The 15,720-nt window shown below is 40.3% G+C and overlaps 1 protein-coding gene across 6 annotated transcripts in view; it reads right to left on the bottom strand.

The window, feature by feature from the left end:
- Positions 1-15,720, bottom strand: part of TRMT9B (tRNA methyltransferase 9B (putative)) — a 55,031-nt gene that overhangs the window by 38,815 nt on the left and 496 nt on the right. Inside the window, exon 2 of one of the 6 annotated variants that reach the window (XM_070253513.1) lies at positions 15,545-15,690. The exons of 4 other annotated variants lie outside the window; for them this stretch is intronic. The gene's annotated coding sequence lies outside the window, so the exon portion shown is untranslated. Of the gene's footprint in view, positions 1-218; positions 365-15,544; positions 15,691-15,720 lie in introns of those variants that run through there. One more of the 6 variants, XM_070253514.1, reaches the window with a different exon arrangement.

Genomic DNA, 15,720 nt, shown 5'->3' with positions numbered 1-15,720 from the left:
CTGGGTGTGATGCAGAGAGGGAGGGACTGCGGTTTGACAGAAGTCTGTAAGTAGGAGCATGCTTCTCTGATGACTTCGCAAGCCCTGCACATCTGTTGCTTCTCTCTGCGATGCTGGTCAGGCCAGGCCAGTGTAGTCAGTAAATGGCATGTTGCATACCCATCACGCCTCAGCAATTCTCATAATTAACCAACATCGTTAAATAGGAAAATACCTACTGGGAGAGATGGAGATGCACTTCTGGTGCCCGCCATGAGCACCAAGGTTAAGCCTTCTGGGCTGCCTGTCCTTGCCGTCCTGAGGATGGGTCCCTCCCCCAGGGTGGGCAGCCGAACATCAAGTCAACGCGGGCACTAGCTCACACCTGGAAACATTACCAAGATTCGTCTTAACCTGACTGTATTCCAGGAAAATTCAGACCTCAGAGCAGAGAACGTGAAAAGATTTTGGTAATTAATTCAAAGTTATGGTAGCTTTTTACGACAAATAAATCCGAAATTAGCACAGGATCAATGTTTGTTTAGGAAAGGAAAATTCTTCTTTTACAGCAATTTCGAAGAGCAAGCCCATGGCTTTCTAGATTAAAGGAACAGAAGCCAGAAAGGTCTAACTCACCTTGTTCCCCTTCCTGACCTCATCCTCATCAAACAGGCCCCATCCCAGGAAAGTCGTATATTTCTGTAGACCCCTATAGTCCCTTAGTGTGTATGTCTTTTGTGATCTGGGTAGCATCTCATTTAAAATAGAAATTCGTGTATATCGTTGTCTTTTTTTAGAAGCTGTATTCCAAGGTCCTTCAGCCTGTGCAATGACATTGGCAAAATTAAACGTATAACAATGCTTTGAAACAAATTCAAAATTTGTTAATATCTTAGTCCCATTTATTATTTTCATATTGACAATCACTCTATGGTATAAAGACAAGGTTCTGAAAACATATGGAATACTCTGGCATTCTAAGTGGAGTCGTGATTGTAATTCTACTGTGGGAGTGACAGCTTCCATACTTACTTAACAAGAAAGATGGAAAAATCAAGAGGCTTTGCCTTCCCTAGAAATTACCAATGTTAAAGAGCCATTTTATCAGAAAGGATACACCTAAGTATAGTGCATCAGTGGAGAAAATTTAAAATAATCTAAATGGAGAGGGTCCGAGTTGGTCAAATGCTAACAGGAAAAAGTCATTTCAATGTCAACTCTATCAGAAGAAGAACCTGCGGGGTGAGCACGTCATCGTTGTCATTGTCCCTCTGACTTCACGGTGGTCTGCTGAGGTTGTCTTTGTGTGGAAGTGGGAAGGTGGAGCAGGAGTTAAGAACATGACCTTGAAGTGCTAAGGTCCTGAGGTCAAGACCTACCTCTGCCCATGTCTAATCCTATTATGGTTCACATTTGTTCCTAAATGATTTTTTTACTTATGCTTTTGCCCAACACACTAGTATTTAATTCAACTGATCAAAGGTTTCAGGGCACTGTGTGTATCTTTAGACGATGACTTCAGAGAGAAAACAAATACAAGAAATGATTTACCCAGGACCCTGGAGCTAAGCAGTGTTTGAACATGAAACCTACAGAACATTTCTCCTCTCCACCCAATTTTCTGTGTGCTGCAAAAAAGTTTATTTTCACGCTACCTAAAATTTTATTACCTATACCTCCCATACCTCTAGAGTATTGACCACTAGTGTTTGCATTGATGATGAACAACACTTGATCCTAAAATGGGTTTCAATTATAATCTCATAATGTAAAAATTGAAAGGGTCACTGTAAAATGTAAACAAGATAATCAAAGCATTGTAACCTCTGGTTTTTGCTCCTCTGATCTGGGGAATGAGGCCTTTAGGCTTCCGCCACGCACCTCCCTGCTGTGCCCAACTCCAGAAGAAACAGGCTCAGCCCTTCTCCAAGGGGATAATTCCCCTGATCACATCCCCAGAAACCAGAGAGCGTTCTGAGCTCCCATCGCATCTTGCTCCTACTCCAGGATGGTGGATGGTATTAGCGTGTGCCATCCCTCTTCTGTATTAGTCTGAGAAGCCCTATGCTAAATAAATAAGTACTGAACTTAAAATGTAGACCAATTTGAGTAAAAATCTGTGTCACATAATTTAACATCAGAAATAGCTGAGGTCCATCCTTTTCAGTACCAAGGAATTACTTATATTAATCACTTTTATGGAAATTTTCCTAACATATACCATATACTTTTTATGTCTTTCTACACAGCCTATAAATAACACAATTTTTCATTGATGGCATAGGGGCCAATTATGACAATGTATTACAGAACAGCGATGCTCTCCACCGCTTAACTGAGTGTCTGTGTCTATACTAGTAGCACTAGGCTTTGGGTACTTCCTAGCTGTTTCTCTGCTCTACCCTGCTGTTGGTACTTTCCACTCAGTCTCCAGGAAGCTTTTCTACTTTCTAATGTGCTGCTTGTAGTTGGCTTTGGGCTTAAAAGAAATCAGACAACTAAATTTGTTGGAACCCTACTGAAAATATGAAGAAAAAGACTTTCAGGTCATCAGGGGGGTCAGCTTTGGATACACCAGTTTGGTGACATCTCTACTGACAACTCTTAGGCCTTGTGGGTTCTGAGTCCTGATCTGGATGCTGGAAAAGGCTGGCTGCCCCGTGACCTCCTGCTAAGGCCTTGGGTACTGGCCCTCTGATGGCGCTTTTTAAGCAGAGCTCCCTGACACCACCTCCTTGCTGTGTGATTGCCTCAGTGCTATTTTGGTTTCATTTACACTGAGTTCCTAGTAGCTTGGATCTTACAGTTCCCTCTGTTGTCTGCAGAAACTCACACCTGCTTTGTACCTATGAAAACCAGTGTAGTGGGAGGGTTTGGATGTTTACATTACGCACAGAAGCTTTTGATTCTAAGCGCCATGATCATGAAAGGTGCACAGAAGTGGGAAATACGCCAGTTGAAAGAATGGTCTAATTTGCAGGCAGCTTGCATTGTATTTTATGAGAATATGTTTGACATTTTAAGCTTTCCTGTGGCAGTAAATTGTACTTCTGCTAGCAGCAGGAATTATTAAGTCTGTGCCCAGAATAAACCAGACTGTTTTGGAAAGTTTAATTTTTTCAGTTTTCATATTCCATTTTATGACAGTTTGTTTCTTCAGACATAAGCCTATAAGGAAACATAGTCTATTATTTCTATTTTGAAACTATAAATACTATTTTTTAAACTTCAAAGGGTTTCATCATAATCTATTTAAAAAAAACAAATTAAATAGAATACAGAGTTGTGATTCTAAATTAAAAATGAAAAAATAAATAAGACAAAAGATTTAACCTGAAGTTCCTAAGGCAGATGTAAATATTTCTCAGTAATGGCTCTACAATACTTAATGGAATCCAGGATGCCATCTTCATGGACTGAATGGTTGCATGCCCCCAAAAGTTGTATGTTGAAGCCCTAGGCTGCAGCATGGCTGTATTTGGAGGTAATATAATGAGGTAATTAAGGTTAAATGAAATTATAAGGGTGGGGCCCTGATCAGATAGGATCAATGTCCTTATGGGAAGAGACACCAGAGAGCTCTCTCTCTTGGAACATAGAGGAAAGGTCATATAAGGACCCAGCGAAAAGGTGGCCATCTGCAAGCCAGGAAAAGGGCTCTAACCAGAAACTGGATTGGCTGGCACCTTGATCTGGGCCTTCTAGCTTCCAAAACTGTGAGAAAATAAATTTTGACTGTTTGAGTCACCAGGCCGTGGTATTTTGTTATGGCAACCCATGCTGAATAAGACACCATCTATTTGGTAATATGCAAAAGATTTTACCGAGAAAGTCGAGGATAGGCAGTTAACTGTAAGAGGCATCCCAATTCCAATGACGTTGAAATGTGAAATGTTAAAAAAAAAGAAGAATTACGTATTCTTGAAAAATAGTTTTTAAATAATGAAAATAATGACGAGTTATTTCTAAAGTAGCTTTTTCCTTAGAAAGGCTAATAGTCTACTTCCATCATCAGATCTTTGTTTTATGGCCTCCTAAATTCCTAGAAAATGAGAAGTTGCACAGCTCATGCAGGAGAAAACTAGAGTCAAAAATGGGCAAAGAGATATAAAACCAAAGCTTAAACTTTTATGGTTTACATTGAGAACTGAACTCAATTTCCCCAGGGAGCCTAAGATATTGACAAGTAGTGCCTTATCAGACTACCTCTGCTCCTACTTCACTAAGAAAATGTAAATTTCCTCAATTTTCCTCCTTCTACCCCAAAATCTCGTACATCCTTTTGTTTCAGAATTTTCAGACTCCTTTCAAACACTAGCGCCTCTCCTCTGCTGGTCACATCTTTCCTGGGGCATTAGCTTATGCTCTCTCTTCCCATCTTTAGTCTCTCTCCCACTGGCCTCCTCTCCTTAGCCAGCATAGATACAGAGTTCCTTCTCCTTAAATAGAAACAAAAAACCATACACAAATACAAGCCATTGCCAGTCCCTACTTCTGTCCTCAAGCTTGAGAATCCCCTTTCTTCTTTCCTTTCCAAGAGGGGTCCATAGCTTTGCCTACTTCTTCATCCTTCATTCTCCCTTCAACTCACTGCAACCTGGCTGATATATAATGCCACTGTACCCGACAAGTCTCTCAGGCTTTCCTGTCACATGCTTCTATCGTGAGGTTTTATAATAACACCACCCTTGGGAAAAACTACGGTTGAATTCCACAAGATGGTCATATTGCTGGCACTTCCGGGATTGACCATTAGTGTGTGGACCAGAATGAAGTCATTGGTCATCCAGCAAGCAAGAAGCTTCAAATAGTTAACGTGGCGCTCAAGTGAAGGCTTCATGATGCTGAGGAAGGCATGAAAGGAGGTGGTTGCAGGATATAAGGGCCAACAGGGAACAGCATCATGCTGAGGCAGTGGGGCCAAGGAAAATATCAGCTGTGTTTGGAATGAGGCTTAAGCTCTAGGTCACTGTAGGTGAAAACCAATGCCCTTGGTGTCATTTATAAATACCTGAGAGCCAACCAGTAAAGAAATGAAAACTATATAATTAGTTTCTTAAAGATAATGGACTAGAATCTACAAGGCCAGAAGTCCACCACGCCACACTGCAGTCTTGTTTAAATAAACAGATCCAGGAAAACAGGAGTTACTCAGTCATAGCTTTATCTAAAGCAGTTGTGGCACAAAGCATTCAATAACCTGTATAAGTGCTTTAGAGATTACTATTTACACATAATGAAAAGTTCCATGTCAAAATATAACATAGTTTTTCCTCCATGTTTTTATTATTCAATTATTCTTCAATTTCCCAGTTTAATGGATGAATCATAATACAAAGAGTACTGGGAATAATTCAAAATGCCAAACTATGTGGTTAAAAGTTTATAACCTGACAATTGAGTCAACAGGGCACATCCTGCCACAGCACAGAGGACCACAGCGTTAAGTTGATCTGCTTCTAGCTGTACAAGTGGTGGGATTTCCCAGTAGCTTCTGCTTTTCAAGGATTCACTATCACTCTAAAGTGACATGTTATACATAAAACCATCAATTTTATCCCGGAATATATCATCTTTACGAGAATAAAAAGCTGCTGTCTGCACATACTGCCAATACATTTCAAAAGGACCAAATTTTAATAAGTAAAATAAACAAATTATCAGACGAAAAAATCATAAATTACTCTGGCTAGGAAAGAATTTTTAAAAACATCTGGCTCTACATTCTGCTTGCAGGTTTCTACATGTACTGCATCTATCTGGGCATGCATGTGTGTCTAGATAGCTTTTTTAAGGGAATGGCATATGGCCTAGTACATTTTTCCATGGTCAGGTAGGAACTACAACATTCTCTGCTAGCAAAACAGGAAGAGCTAGGTATGCATGTCTGCCAATTCAGTGCAAACCTCAAGAGCTTCCTGCGTGCAGAATCCAGTCACTGTCTGTAGTAGGAAAAATTAATAGCTGAAGGTTGGAGGCAGTTAATGACGGACGGCCTTGCAGGTTCAGGACTGGCATTTTCTTGGTTTCAGGCCTGTTGATGGCTTCTGTGGGCTCTGACCCAAGTCTTCAACCAATACGGGACTGGATGGCAAGGACATAGTTTGCTCAGAAGTCTGATTGAGTGCATCTTCCTCACATGCTAAGAGCTTGGGTGAAATTTCTTACCTAAGGTACAGTGTAGCTGATTGGATGTTTCAGCTGGGATTACAATGATAGAACTGCTCTCATTTATTAATTTCCTTGACTTGGAGCTCTGTTTCCTACCACTTGATGTGCCATCACTTACACCCCTGAAGTTAACATTTTTGACATCTTCTATGCTAGCATCAGGTGAAGTGCTTGTTAATTTCAAATATACATATATACTATATGCAATTGTTTAATTAAAATCTTACATGAGTGTGGAACATTGGTTATAATTAATGAGCCAATATTGGTACATCATTATTAACAAATGTCCATAGTTTATATTATGGTCCACTCTTTGTATTGTACAATTCTATGGGTTTTGCCAAATGCATAAAGTCATGTATTCACAATTACAGTATCACAGAAGTTTCACTGCCCTAAAAATCCCCTGTGCTGTACTTACTCATCTTCTCTCCCCACCCAAAAAAAACCCTGGCAACCACTGATCTTTTACTGTCTTCATAGTTTTGCCTTTCCAGAATGTCATATAGTTGGAATCATACAGTATGTAGCCTTTCAGACTGGTTTCTTTCATTTAGCAATATGCCTTTAAGTTTCCTCCATGTCTTTTCGCGGGTTGATAGATACTTCATCACTGAATAATATTCTATTGCATGGCTATACCACAGTTTGTCTATCCATTCACTCACTGAAGGATATCTTGGTTATTTCCAATTTTTGGCAATTATGAATAAAGCTGCTATAAAAATCCATGTGCAGGTTTTCATATGCACCTGCCTGTTAATTTTTCAGTCCTTATCAATACAGGTGCAGTCTGATGACAGCCAACTTGTGGACACTGTTCATTCTGGACAGCCACAAGATCTTCCCTTTGGGTCCATTTTTTCTTAGAGCTCCTTAACACTTGCTCGGCTCTCAGTTACCATTGCTGATTGGCAGGTAACTTCCGCAGACGTATTTTCTGAAGCTCTAATGACCAAAAGTTTATCAAGTTCCTTCAAGGCGGCTGTTCTAGATGAATGAGTTTCTACTGCGGACTCCACAGAGGGCTGCCATCTGCCAAAGAGACTTAAAGAGAAGGAGCAATTCCCATCCATAAATGTGGCAATCCTCATGTGTTAACAGACACGTCAACATTACCTTCCAAGACCATCGATTCCCAGTGGAAATAAAGTTACTTAAAATTTCAGATGAAGAGTTGTATTTTGATGCTTCTATTTCCGGAAAGGGATTACCGAAATTGAGATCAGATGCACCAGTGTTCTTGACATTGGCATTCTGATATCTACTTCCCCAGCCAAAGGAAGAATATCTTCCTCTGTGTCTGGAAGGTCCCCCTGGTGTGCTGTAGCCTGTCTCCTTTCATCTCAGCTTCCCAATCAACAGATGGTTGTTGTTTCTGTTGCCTGTTTCCAGGAAGTTCACGGTCCCTTGTGTTACAAGATGTTCTTGGTCACTTGGAGCATTCTGATGCTCGGTCTCATGCTGTGGATCTCCTTGAGCTGCTGAAGGCCATTCACCTGACTCTGATTCTGACATTCTGACGTCAGCTCTTTTCACTTAGAAACATCTGTGGTCAGCGTATCACGGTACTTGTGACAGAAAAACTAGCTTCCGTTCTTGTGTGGGGATAGCATTTGAGACCCTGGGTGCTTTTTTCAGCTCCAGTTTCTTTAGATTATCTGCAACAACTGCTCTTGCTGATGAATACTGCAGAGGCAGAGATGGACTCCAGTCTGACAGAGTACTATGCTAAACAAGTATGACCAGAAAGATCTGCAGAGGACAAGAAGGTTCTTTTTTCCCTCCATTTTTAATTTCTTCATTTAAAAAATCAATATTGCCAATATATACCCCAAAGAATTGAAAGCAAGTGCTCACAGAGATATTCACACACCCATGTTCATAGCAGCATTACTTGCAACAGCCAAAGGTGGAAGCAACTTAAGTGTCCATCTAGGAATGAATGATAAACAAAATGTCGGCAAAATATGGCATATATACATATACATATATATACATATATGTGTATATATATATATACACACACACACACACAGTGGAATAATTCATCCTTAAAAAGAAAGAAAACTGACACATGCTTAACATGGATGAACCTATGAACCTTGAGGACACTATGCTAAGTGAAATAGCCAATCACAAAAGGGAAAATACTAAATTCTACCAATAAAAGGTACCTAGAGTAGGCAAAATCATAGAGACAGGAAGTAAAATGGTGGTTGCCAGAAGCTGGGGGGAGAGGTGAATGGGGAGCTATTGTTTAATAGGTATAGTTCCAGCTTTGCAAGATGATAAAAGTTCTGGAGATGAATGATGAAGATGGTTGCACAACAATGTGAAACTGTACACTTAAATGTCACTAAACAACACTTAAAAATCGTTAAAGTGGAAAGTTTTATGTTATGTATATTTTACCACAATTTAAAAAAAATCAACACTGCAGTTAATGCAATAATGCTACACAACTAGCACCTTAACCTTGGGTGACCATATATCGTGGTTTGCTGGGACAGTCCCTGTTTGTGCTTCTTTCCTCAAGGCAATCATTAATAGTGCCTCCTCACTCTCAAAAGTGTCCCAGATTGAACAATAAGTCATATGGTCATTGTAGATCTATTTCATAATTGCATAAATCTTTGCATTGCCATCTTAATTTGCAAATGTCTTAACATCTGGAATGTGTTTGCATTTTCTTGAATTACCCTAACTATAAGCTTGATGTCCTGTAGAACATTATGGGCTCTGATCTTTTTTTTTTTAACTTAAAACAATGCCCATTTATTAGCTCAAAATTCTATAGGTCAGCAGTTTGGCACAACATGGCTCAATTTTCTGCTCAGGATGCGACAAGACTGAAACCAAGATATTGGCCAGGCTAAGCGCTTATCTAGAAGCTTTGGGGGGAAATCTGCATCCAAGCCCATTCTTGGAATCGAATTCTATTTCTCGTGGTTGTAGGACTGAAGTCCTGATAGGACTGAGGTCCCCTTTCCTTGCCCCCACCCTTGACATTTTTTAAAGATTACTGATTACTTTCTAAGCATTGACTGAAGTACCAAAGACAGTCCTCTTTTCTTACAAGCTCATTCTTTCTTTAAACACTTAAAAACCTCTAGCTTTTGACAAGCTCACTTACTTCAATTGCTGTGAGTTAAAGGGAGCAGATAAAAGATATGGTCCTGGACAGCTGCCATTTTTGCCTCTCTTGGCTGCCTTTTTCTTGTTTTGTTATCGTTAAAATTATCAGTAGACATTCCTTGAAGTCAAAAATATGTTTATGTTTCAATTAATTCCACCTTCCACCTCACCATGAGAGAAGACACTATTGTCTCTTTGGGAAACCCACTGTTCTCCATACCTATGACAAGAGTGCCATATTACCATAAACCTTTATCGCTGTCTTCCCCTGACCATCAGCCTCTCAAGGGCAGAGCCATGTATCTTTAGCATCTAGCACCAATCTCAGTACAAGAGGATCTTAATATCCACCTCTTGAGCCAGTGAATAAACAAATCATTCAATGATGTTCAAATACTAGTCTTGCTTGGTTCTTCTCCACATTTTGCTTTAAAAAATATACAAAAAAACGCATGCTTTCACTACTCACATCCCTGCTTCAATGTGGCCCATCAATGATCTTACTAGAAAGTGATTTCCAATTTGGACGTTCTTCTAATTTATAATACACTTGGCAAATCAAAGGATCATTTTGATTTTCGATCCATAAAAGGAGTTGTGTCCTATGACTTAATCTTCAACTAAGCTCCATATAGCTGAAGACAAGAACTCATCCCCCTTATAAGCCAGAGGGAGGAAAATCCTGGTTTTTCTCTTGAATGTTTACTCAAATATGAATGAAAGACAAAGATTGGGGGCAGGGAGAAGCTGGAATTAGAGAGGTCATTAATGTGTTACTATAACATAGAAAGATGAATACTACTCCCTTTCCCTTAGAATTAATCAAATAATAATATAACGTTAGATGCAAACAGTTCCCTCCTGAGAAGACACAGTAAATGGGGTTTAGGTGGGGGCTCAGTATAGAAGACAGTGATTTTGTCTAAAGCTGCATTTACAGAGCAAGAGTACTCTTTTTATTTTGATGTGTCTATTTTTGGTGCCTTGGAGTGGAGTGGCTGAACTCTTGCTGTCACCACTGGACTCAAAAGAATATACTATATTAGAGTGTGGCTTACCCCAGGCGACATTTGTAATTCTGCACTTAAATGCTTTCATCACCTACCAGAGAAGATATCTGAATGGAGTCTTATTTTGAGACGAGAAAATCAATTTAAAATATATATGTAATAGACTGACATATTCACTAAGTAACTCCATTTGTCTCAGCTACTCTTCTCTCGTTTTCTAGTTCCAAATATCAAAGGCAAATATAAAATGATTTCATTCAATAATCAAGACAAATTCCTAGACATGCTAATGTAATTTCTGAGTACAAATAAATGATAATTTATTACTTAGCAACAGTGGAAATCCAATCATACCTACTTTAGTTTGCATAAAAAGGAATGTGACAAGCACCAGGGTATGACATAAGTTATTAGAATGAATTCAAGCATATTCTTATTTTAAACTCCAATTAACAGGTTATTTCTATCTTTGTAATCCTTAAAAAAGCACCATTAAAGTTACAGAGCAAAGAAAGATTCAGTAGAAACACAGATACACAGATAATTCATCTCACGAAAGAACCAGCTGGCAGGAGCTATTATTTCTTTGATCGGACACTACATTCTTTTTATTGCTTTTCATAACCGGGGGGCTATCCAGGACTTCAGTGGGTAGGACCCTTTTCAAAATCATTTTCCTGATATATTACTTTGACTGCTAAACTGAAACAAAAGAATATTATTTCGCATTCAAATAGAACCACAAGCAGAGGCACGCGCTTGGTAATTTTTAGTTATTTATTTGCTTGATGCTTTTTCCAGCAATTTCAACTGTAATGACTATCATATCCATCTGTTTGAAATGGAAATTGGCTAGCAACTAGATCTTTTTCTGATTCTTGCAATATATCATCTACCTGCTTTGAATGAAATATTTTAGCTAAGTCTCTGATGAAATCTGTTTTCCATAAGTGTGAGACATGATGGAATGTCACTCAGCGTTCATTCCAGTCTCCTTCAAGTGTGCATCCTCCATCTCTGAGGCTGGAAAGCTATAAACTACATTTCCCAGAGTCCCTTGCAGCTAGGGCTCTGGGCACAGATGAGGTTCTACTGGGGAGATGAGGGGGATTAGAAGGGAGGTGGAGGGTAGCTAAGGAAGAGGTTTGCTAGCTTGTTTTTGTTGTTGTTAGCCATGCTCAGTCACTAGCTTCCTGGATGGAGTGGCACTTTGCCGCAGCTTCTCTGATCTCTGGAACACAGCTCAAACACTGTGTTCTGGATGTCAGCAGGTCCCACGGTGGCTCCGATTCCCAGCCTCCAGACTGTGGCAATGATGGCAGCAACCCTGAGGGCCGGTTCAGCCATGCTGTCTGGGAGTCATCCCTCAACCTCAGCCTGGATCCTCTCTCCTTTAAGTTGCAACTTTCCCTTGCAACCTCCTCGTGAGCACCTAATTCCCCTATTAAACCCCTTCTACTTAAAGTGGCTTGGATAGTTTCTGTTATCTGCAACCTGATGTAAAAAAATGAGAAAGGAGAGCTGAGACCAACCAATGCACAGGACCGCAGGTAACGCCTGGGGATGACCACGAAAAGGGAAAAGGTTGTGCCCATTGGACATGAACAATTATGCATTAAGGAACAGGAAGAAGGTCACAGGCAGTACCATCCAGAATGACCCAAATCAGGGCCAACACTCTTTAAGGCCCGAGGTTGAGGCCAAAGCATAATTACAAAGGCTGAGAAATAGTCATGGGGACCTCTGGAGAGAGAGAGAAAAAACATTAAAGGAAAAAAAGACAAACAGGAGAGAGAAGAAGGAAAAAGAAGAGAAGAGAGAAGGGAACAGGGAAACCAAAGAGAATAAAACCACATATATGGTGAAGAGGATCATATGCCAAATGCTCACGTGACCTTGCCCTGTGACCTTGCCTGGACAGTGCCGGGGAGCAGTCCACCCCACGGAGGGTGAACACTGCTTCCTGCCGCGGCCCCGCAGGCTTATGTCACAGCTTCGCAGAGTCTGCTCAGGGAGCCTTCCCAGAGGAGAAATACAAGTGAGTCAGTCCCTACAGCTCTTGAATAGATACATAGATTCAAACTGGATAACAGATTTTTTGTTTAAAATACAAAATACGTATTTTAAACAAAAATTTGTATATTAAAAAAAGAAAATTAAGCTAAATGCTTTAACGTCAGACAATTAATAACGCAAAGAGCTGACAAACTAGTCAATTACGTTGAATATTAATTTAGGTTTTGATTAGCTAAAAAAAGTGATTGTAAATATCCTTTTTATAATTCAATCGAGTAGTCTGAAAAACGCCTAGGGTAAAATGTTGACACAAAACAAGTAAGAGTTCTACCGAGACTGTAACCCTTAACACAAAACAAAACGTGTCTACAGCCCAGGCCTAGGGTTCCAGCCTCATTCACTCAACATCTCCCCTTTCGTCGGATACCTGTCCTCGCCACGGTCCTCCCCCACAGTGCGCATGCGTCCACAGACCCCGCAGTGATGTTCACTGGGCGTTAATGCTCTTTCTTCCCCAAGGACCTTCCTTCACAACCCCAATATCACTTCCTCAAGCAAGCATTCCTGACCTGCTGCCCTCCACGGATCCAGTTCCCTATTTCTTCCCTTTATGTGTTTCCTGCATAGCGCTTAGCGCAGTCACATTACAGGTTTACCTATGTATTCTCCGCAGACCTGCCGTCCAGGAGGGGCCAGGTCTGTTTTTCTTGCTATTGCATCCTGAAGGCTTGGCGCAGTGCCTTAGGTGCCCTAGAAATGCCGACCAAGTGAAAATCTGAATGAATGTTAGTGCTGCTTCATCCCCAGTCCAAATCCTCCGTTTCTAAATAATGGCGGATGTTCTCTACGTTTCTAACTGACCATGGGAAAATGAGGAATTGTCATCATTTTATGAGGGCCATAGTTCTAATGGCATTAACAGAAACTAGTTAATTTAGTGTTTAAATTCGATTTTAGAATTTCAATTGGTCATCTCCTCCCTCCCTCACTATCTCATCATTATGTCCAAAAACCACCACAGGTAACTTCTTCAACCTAGGTAAGCAGAAGGCCTATCTAAGGTAGAGGAGATGCAAGTTTGATAGTGTGAGCCCCCCAAAGGATGCTCATTACTGAGTCTAGCATATGGTACAGTGTATACTCTAAGAGTACACTAAGTGTACCAGGACAGGGGATTGACCCATTTACCCAAATATTCAATTCTACCCCCAATTATGCAACAACCCCTCTGCAACCCCCAGGAGATGATATTTAAGTCAACAACCTTCTCCTTCTTGTAAAATTGCTCACTGTGTGCCGATACCGCACTGCCATTTTACACCAATTATCCCATTCGCTCCTCACCACCACTATAAGAAGTATCATTATCCCCATTTCACAGACGAGGAAATGGCTCAAAGCTGGGATTCCCTCCAGTGATGGAGTTCAAACTCTAAATTCCGTCTCTTGGGTGGTTAGAAGTTTCTCTGGATGTGAAGTAAGTACCCAAGGTGTAGGATGTCAGCTCCTTTTGGATACCTCTTAGCTAGAGGTCTATGCTATGTACTCTCTTAGGATATCAAGAGAGAGAATAACAAAGCTGAAGGACATCCACTGGCCATTTAGCACCACTATACTTTCAGTCTTCCCAGGGACCAAACTACGTCAGGATCAGGCTCAATATTTAGTTCCTTCAGTCTGTCCTTAAATAAATCCCTAGTTATCTTAATACTTTCATGCCATTCTTCTCAGAACACTTCCTAAGTTCTCTACCAGTAAAAACATTCAGATTGCACAGACAAGTGCTGACAGCCTAATCTCAACAATGCATTATACCAAGGGCTAAATTACAATGAGAACGTGACTCAATTGCTACTTAAAATGCGAATCAGAACATCAACATGCAGTAAACACAAGGATTTCGTTGCATTTTTTTCTCAACATTAAGATCCTGTATATTGCCAAGCTTGTCTGGTCCTTTGTGCCTTCTTCAAAGCAATGATGGGGTCCTCATTACAATGGGTTTCAAATTTTGGACACCAGTTTTCTAAAGGTGCATGTGAATTATTTACAAGTGAAGTGCATGTAAGTATTCGCATATCCACCTATCAGCAATATGTGACCATCAATACCTTCTTTACAGTTCTCTTAATCTGGCTTTAGAAGACACACATAAACAGAGATTTAAGATTTATTGGGAGAGCCCTCCTGCCTCTCCATTTTAAGGCAGTTAACCATGCAGACATAGCATTTTCAATTTCACACCCCTCCGGTAAGTAAAATTTGATGAAAACCTTTGAACTACCTTGGTGCTTCAGCCATATTAAGACACACACAAAAGGAAAAATTATTTCCAAAGATCATCATTACAGTAATTGAAGCTTTCTAGAAATAGGATTTGAATTAAGAGAAGAGTCTATAGAGAGCTCCCTGCTCAAATCAGACCAAATGCATTAACAAAGTTCTCTGGAGTGGTTTCCCCAGGGAGGAGACACTTTCCAGCTCCTTGGGGTCTCCTGTGAAAGAAGTTCTGTGCAATCAGTGGCCATCAGGGAGTTGCTTCATTCTTCTCAAATGATCCTCCCCTCTGAGCTCCCCCAAAGCATCCTTTACCAACACTGGGGAGTCTTTTACACCGCATTTTCAGCCAGAAAACCTACCATTCTCTCTTCACTAAACTTCAAAACAAATTAACCGTTCCTTAGCCGGTAACGTCAAAGACTCCATAGGCTAATGAGTCTCGTGCATAAAAGCACTTTAGCAGCTGAAATGAGGGGTTAAATGCCAATCGTTACCTATAATATTGTTAACAACCTTAACCTCAAAGCGATATAGATATATTCCAGCTCTTTGCCAGCATGAAATGTTCAATATACATTTAAATTCATGCACCAACCGATATAAAGCTTTGCACCTAGATGCTTACAACCTTATCCTCCCTTTGCATAAGCATTGCATGCTTACATTTTCACAAAGAACCCAGGTACTACCAAAAGGCATACATATAGCAAATATTATACAAATCCTGCCATCTCACTTTGATATTCCTTCTTAAACTGCATTTTTGTCATCAGCTTTGAATATTTCAATACGCTCTTTCAGATCAACGAAAAATTATTCTGACAAACTTTCTGGCTTCAAGTTATCTTAGTTCATCGCCTCCTGCTAGTTAAAAATCAATTCCTAAGTGATAGCTTCTAAAGGGAAAGATACACGTGCGCTCCATGAAAACACAAATCCATTTTCACCTTTAAAACAAAACATGTCCCCTGCAGCTCTGAGTTCTGATTTATCCGGTGTAATATCTGAAGCACATCCTGCAATCTCTTACTGCATACCGTGATACGTTTTGATCACGTCTAAGTTTTCAAGGTAAACAGGTCACCCTCAGCAACTGGAATGACAGAAGAAGAGCAGGAACTCA

This window comes from Equus caballus, chromosome 27 (assembly GCF_041296265.1).
Source record: "Equus caballus isolate H_3958 breed thoroughbred chromosome 27, TB-T2T, whole genome shotgun sequence".
Classification (NCBI taxonomy): Eukaryota; Metazoa; Chordata; class Mammalia; order Perissodactyla; family Equidae; genus Equus; species Equus caballus.
This window is presented reverse-complemented; position numbering and strand designations above follow the sequence as displayed.